Consider the following 7,546-nt stretch of genomic DNA (forward strand, 5'->3'; position numbering starts at 1 on the left):
TCTCTAGGCACGTAATCAACTCCTCTTAATTATGACAAATTTACTCTTAGATAGGGTCTATTCCTCCTCTGCATAAGAGCTTAACTTGAATCAATTTCTTGGAATATCAAAACAAGAATTAAGAACACATAATTAAGAACAAGTCAAATATTTATCATACAATTCAGATAATAATAAAAAGATCTGTCTTAGGTTTCATTCCCCTTAGGTATTTAGGGGTTTAGTTCATACTTATGAAAGAAAACATCTCAAAAGCATAAAGATAACAAAACATAAGAAAACCCAAAACTCCTGAAGGAACTTGGAGGGAGATCTTCAATCTTGATGATGAGTCCGGCTCTTGAGATAAATCAATCAGCTTTCCTTGAGTAATTTCTTGCTTCCTAATCTGCATCCCCTTCTAAGTGCCTCCTCAGGTGTTTAAATAGGCTTTAGAATGCCTAAGAGCCCTCAAAATTGGCCTTTTTTGAATTGGACTAAACTTGGGCTCGGCAGGGACACGCCCGTGTGCGATTACTTAAGGTCATGGTCAAGGTTGTTAAATAGGCACGGGCGTGTGATCTACCCGTGTAAGTCATGCTTCGATCTTACCAAAGGGACACAGCCATGTGGTCTACCTGTTTGAGGAAGTCCAAGCTGTGTTGATTTCGTACGTTGGCCCATTTTCTCCATTTTTGGCCCGTGTTGATTTCGTGCGTTGGCCCATTTTCTCCTTTAACTCTCTTATACTCACCTAAGTATAAAATATGAAATTAAGGCATTAGGAGCATCGAATTCACCAAATCTAAGAAAAAATCATCCATAAAATGTGCTAAGCATGGGATAGAAATATGCATAAATTACTGTTTATCAGAGGCCGATGTCGTGTTCCACACAGGTCTTACACTGGCTCTCATCTATCAGTGTCGATGCCATGTCCTAGATAGGTCTTACACTGACACTCAACAAGCTGACGCCATGTCCTAGACAGGTCTTACACTGGCTTGTATATCTCGAGGCCGATGCATGTCCCAGACATGTCTTACACTAGCTCTCGTCTCAATGTTGATGCATGTCCTAGACATGTCTTACACTAGCTTGTATCTCTCGATGTCGTTGCATGTCCCAGACATGTCTTACACTGGCTTGTATCTTTCAAGGCTGATGCATGTCCTAGACATATCTTACACTGGCTCTCGTAATGTGGCTGATGCATGTCCCAAACATGTCTTACACTAGCACACATATCACCCAATGTCATGGCATGAATATCCAATTCTATTCCTAATGTTCAATCGGGAGTCTTTATTACATTAATTTCTCAACATGCAAACTCATATTCACAATTAAAAAAATTTATACAATATCAATTCAATTACGCATCATAACAATATAGTTGCATTATTAACATACAACTTACCTTGGTTTACAAAATGTGAGCAACTAATCGGCCTAGTCCACAATCTTGGCCTTTCCCCGGTCCAAGTCTGATTTTCGTATTTCTTGATCTAAAATGGCAATATTTAGTCATTTAATCATCAATTAAATCTAAAAGCTCAATAATTTATAATTTTGGCAAAATGACCATTTTGCCCCTAGACTTTCACAAAATGATCATTTTACCCCTAGGCCTGGAAATCGATTTTTATCAAATTTCCTTATCAGTCAAGCCTAACCGGCCATTTATTTCTCTTATGGAAACCCCAAATTTCCACTATTTTACACAATTACAACCTATTTTATAACTTTTACAAAATGGTCCTTTTAGGTGTTTTCCATGAAAATCACTTTACAAAAGTTGTTTATTTCACAACCATAACTCATATTCTTCCATAAAATTTCAGTTAACAACACATATGATTTCATGGAAAAACCTTAGACTCTCAACCATTTTGCAATATAGTCCCTTTAATAGCTAGATTAAGCTTTTGGGGTTCCAAAAACACAAAAATTATCAAGAAAGGTCACCAAGAAGACTTACTTGCAGGAGTTTAAGGTTGCTAAAAATTTTAAGCTTCCATGGCTATTTTCTTAAAGAGAAATCGATGGAGAAAGAATGAGAGAGATGAGAAAATGACAACTTTTCCTATTTGTTTTATTTTACTCAATTTTTATCACCTAATTTCACCAAATGTTGACTTTTCTATTTCTTTATCTTCCATGGCTGATCACCTCTCTCAAAAAGGTCTATTTTCCCTTTAAAGAATTCCACAATAGAATTCATAGACAATTTACACCTTTAGCTAATAAAATAGGACTTTTGCACTTTATGCGATTTAGTCCTTTTTCACAATTAAACATTCAATCGCTAAAATTAATTCATCAACATTTTCATGCGCCTTCATAATCATGCTATAACCCATAAAATATCATTAAAATAATTTCTCTGGCCTCGAATTTGTGGTTTTGAAACCACTATTCTGACTAGGTCCAAAATCGGGCTATTATAATTCTCCCCCTTAGGGATTTTCGTCTCTGAAAATCATACCTGTAAAGAGGTTTGGGTATTGATCTCTCATAGTCTCCTCAGGTTCCCATGTGGCTTCCTCGACTCCATGTCTATGCCACAAAACTTTCACCAGTGCTATACTTTTATTCCTCAATTGTTTGATCTCCCAAGCCAAAATCTTAACCAGCTCTTCATCATAAGTCATATCCGTCTGAATCCCAACCTCAGTTGGCACAATCACATGCAAAGGATCTGATCTATATCGACGTAACATGGACACGTGAAACACGTCGTGAATCTTTTCCAACTCTGAGGGCAAAGCCAATTGGTAGGCAACAGACCCTATTCTTTTCCAACGAGGACTCAGCTTACCTTTTCTACTAAATCTGAGGACTTTCCTCCATGGGGATACTTTCAAAAACACCCTATCACCGACTTGAAACTCAATTTCCTTTCATTTCAAATCCACGTAGGATTTCTGTCTATCCGAAGTGACCTTCAAACAGTCGTGAATCACCTTAACTTTCTCTTCAGTTTCTTTGACTAAGTCAACCCCATGAATCTGATTTTCTTTAAGTTCGGTCCAATATAAAGCCTCATAAGGCACCATTTTCAAACTTGACTGATAACTATTGTTGTAGGCAAATTCAACCAACGATAAGTACTTTTCCCAACTATCTTGAAACTCAAGAACACAACATCGCAATATGTCTTCTAAGATCTGAATCACTCTTTGTGACTGACCATCGATTTACCGGTGAAATAAAGTGCTAAAATTCAGTTTCGTTCCCAATGCCTCTTGTAACTTCTTCCAAAACCGTGAGGTAAACCTCGGGTCTCTATTTGAAATAATCCACAAGGGTACTCCATGAAGTCTCACGATCTCGGAAATATACAATTCAGCCAATTTCTTAAGGGGATAATCGATACGCACCTGTATAAAATGTGCCGACTTGGTAAGCCTATCAACAACAACCCAAACGGAATCCTTTTTCCTTGGCGTCCAAGGCAACCCTGATACAAAATCCATGGTTACAGGGTCCCATTTTCATTTGGGAACCATCACAGGTTGAAGTAAACCCGAAGGTACTTAGTGTTCGGCCTTCACTTCCTGACAAACTAGACATTCAGAATCAAACTCCAAAACGTCTATTTTCATTCCCGACCACTAGTACATTTTCTTTAGGTCATTATACATTTTCACACTACCCGGAAGGACAGACAAGCAACCACTATGTAGCTCTTGTGAATAAGTTCATTGTTATTGGGTACACAAACCCTATCTTTGAACATTATACACCTATCAGTACCATTTCGAAAGTCTGATTCACAATCTGTCTTGTTCTGAGTCATCATGGCTTGCAATTCCTTATCACCCTTCTAAGCTTCATAGATCTCTTGAAGGAACATAGGTCTAGCTCTCAGTTTTGCTAGAACCAAACCATCATTGGCCACAGAAAACTGAGTGTTCATGGCCCTCAAGGCGAATAATGTCTTTCTACTCAGTGCATCGACAACTACATTCACCTTTCCTGGGTGGTAGTCGATTATCAACTCGTAGTCTTTTATCCACTCCCACCATCTCCGTTGTCATAGGTTCAACTCCTTTTGAGTCATCAAATACTTGAGGCTTTTATGGTTGGTGAACACTCGGCATTTCTCGCCATACAAATGGTGTCTCCAAATTTTTAATGCGAACACGATGGCGGCCAACTCTAAATTGTACGTCGGGGAGTTTTTCTCATGTGGCTTCAGCTGTCTCAAAGCGTAAACTATAACCTTACCTTCTTGCATGAGTACGCACCCCAATCCATTCAAGAAGGCGTCGCTATATAGCACAAACTCTTTTCCCGATTTCAGTTACACTAAAACTGGGGCCTCAGTCAACAAGGTCTTTAAGTCTCAAAGCTCTGTTGGCATTTATCATCCAGTCGAACTTGACCTCTTTTTGTAGCAGTCTCATCACAAGAGTAGCTATCATCGAGAACTCTTTAACAAATCATCTGTAGTACCCAGCTAAGCCCAGAAAGCTTCTAATCTCTGATATATTTCTCAGCGGTTTCCACTCTACAATAGGTGAGATCTTACTTGGGTCAACTCTAATTCCGTCACCTGACACAATGTGTCCTAAGAATCTGACCTTTCAAAGCCAAAACTCACTTTTACTAAACTTGGCATACAGCTGCTTATCCCTCAATGTCTGCAAAACAGTTCTCAAATGCTCCACGTGTTCACTCGCATCTTGAGAATAAATCAATATATCATCGATAAAGACCACTACGAACTTATCCAAATACGATCGAAAAATACGGTTCATCAATTCCATAAATGCTGTAGGTGCATTCGTTAAACCAAAGGACATAACAAGGAACTCAACTCGATTTTCGGTATATCTTGCTCTTTTACTCTGAGCTAGTAATAACTAGACCTTAAGTTTATCTTGTAAAACACGGTGGCTCCTTCCAATTGGTCAAACAAATCATCTATCCTTGGTAAGGGATACTTGTTCTTTACAGTCACCTTGTAAAACTGTCTGTAGTCTATACCTAACCTCATTGACCCGTCTTTCTTTTTCACAAAAAGTACCACAGCACCCCATGGAGAATAACTCAGTCTCGTAAAATCTTTATCCGTTAACTCTTGTAGCTGAACTTTCAACTCCTTTAACTTCGTTAGAGCCATCTTATACAGAGCAATCGAGATGGGTGCCGTACCATGGGCTAACTCAATTTCAAATTCAACTTCCCTCACTGGAGGCAATCCGGGTAATTCCTCTGGAAACACATCTGTTAACTGACATACCACTGGTACTGACTCGATATTCAGTTCAGATGCTTGAGTATTCAATACAAAAGTGAGGTAAACTTCATACCCTTTTCTCAAATATCTCACTACCAACATGGACAATATCACTACAGGCGAATTGTCTAATTCACCCGTTTTAACCCGAAGAACATCCCTGCTCCCACATTTCAACTCGATAACTTTTCATCCACAGTCCATTACAACACCTTGAGAAGTTAACCAATCCATCCCAAGGATTACATCAAATTCATTAAACGACAATAACATTAAGTTATCCAGAAAACAATGACCTCTAATTGTCAAAGGAAAAGTTCTACACACTTGGTCAACTAACACATGTTTGTCTAACGGGTGTCTAAAGGGTTGGACACTTTTACTACAAATTCAGTGAACTCGAATAGCATGTTCATACAAGGTATCAATTTCACACAAATATAAGAATGGGTAGACCCTGGGTCAATCAAAGCAATGACAGATATATCATGGATAGAAAAGGTATCCGTAATCACATCGGGAGACTCTAATTCATCTCAGGCACGTATGGCATAAGTCCTCATAGGTGCTCTACCATCAAACCTCACAGCAAGATCTCTGGGTGCACCTCTAATGCTAGCCCTACTTCTTGAGTTCTTCTATGGTCTACCCCTCGAAGGAGCATTACCCGATCTCATAACTTAATCTCTATTTTTCTTGCCTATCTCGGGACAACTACGGATAAAATGGTCAAGTGACCCGCATTTGAAATACCCTCTTTCACTTCTTCGGCATTCACCAAAATGATTTCTTTCGGACTATGGACACTCTGGGCGAGCACTACCAACACTCGCGATGAAAGTGGTTTGGGCTTTAGTCACTGCATACTGCTTATTCTTAATCTTGCTCAAAGACCCCACTGACGCGCTTGATCGAGTAGGAAACTCTCTTGATCTCTTGGATAAGTTCTGATGTGACTTCCCCATCTGCCTCTTCTTTGAGTCACGGGACTCAATGTATGCTCTTCTCTTTTCCTTGGCCAATTCTTCAGCCTTGCAAGCTCTCTCAACAAGTACCATGAATTCTCTTAACTCTAAGATGCCAACCAATAGTCGGATGTCTTCATTCAGTCCATCTTTGAACCTTTTACACATCGTGGCTTCTGTGGATATGCACTCCCGCGCATATTTGCTGAGCCTAACAAATTTCCGCTCATACTCTGTCACTTTCATACAGCCTTGCTTCAGTTCGAGAAATTCCTTTTTCTTTTGATCGATAAACCATTGGCTAATGTACTTCTTTTGGAATTCTTCCTAGAAGAATCCCCAAGTTACTCTCTCCCTCGGTACAACAGACACGAGAGTATTCCACCACTGGTAGGCTAAATTTCACAGTAGTGACATGACACACTTCATGCACTCCTTGGGGGTGCATGATAGCTCATCAAATACCCTAATGGTATTTCCCAACCAAAACTCTGCTCTCTCCTGGTCATCATCAATGTTTGCTCAAGATTCCTCGGCCTCATGCTTACAGATTCTGTCTACTGGAGGTTTCTCCCTCCTAATCATGTCTACTCTATGAGGAGCCACAGGGCCAGGCTGAGGAATTGGAGGAGGTGGGGGAGGTGGAGTGTTCGGATTTGTATGAACGAACTCCGAGTACCATGCTGATAAATCATAATTTATACATATTTCTATCCCATGCTTAGCACATTTTATGGATGATTTTTCCTTAAAATTGGTGAGTTCGATGCTCCTAATGCCTTAATTTCATGTTTTATACTGAGGTGAGCATAGGAGAGTGAAAGGAACAAGAAATGGGCCTAAAACAGAGAAAATGGGCCAACATATGAAATCAACATGGCCTGGATGTCCTTACACGGGCAGACCACACAGCCGTGTCAATTTAGTAGAATTGAAGCACGAATCACATGGGTGACCACACGCCTGTGCCTATTTAACAGGCTTGACCACGGCCTTAAGTAATCGCACACGGGCGTGTCACACGGGCGTGTCATATGGGCGTGTCACACGGGCGTGTTCCTACCGAGCCCAAGTTTAATCCAATTCGGAAAGGGCCAATTTTGAGGGTTCTTAGGCATTCTAAAGCCTATAAATACACCCTAGAGGAGGAGGAAAAAAACACACGGAGGAGGAAGTAGGGAACTGCTCAAGGAAAGCCGATTGATCTATCTCAAAAGCCGGATTCATCATCAAGATTGAAGATCTCCCTCCAAGTTCCTTCAGGAGTTTTGGGTTTTCTTATGTTTTATTATCTTTATGCTTTTGAGATGTTTTCTTTCATAAGTATGAACTAAACCCCCTAAATACCTAAGGG

The sequence above is a fragment of the Gossypium arboreum genome, chromosome 6, assembly GCF_025698485.1.
Source record: "Gossypium arboreum isolate Shixiya-1 chromosome 6, ASM2569848v2, whole genome shotgun sequence".
In the NCBI taxonomy this organism is placed as follows: domain Eukaryota; kingdom Viridiplantae; phylum Streptophyta; class Magnoliopsida; order Malvales; family Malvaceae; genus Gossypium; species Gossypium arboreum.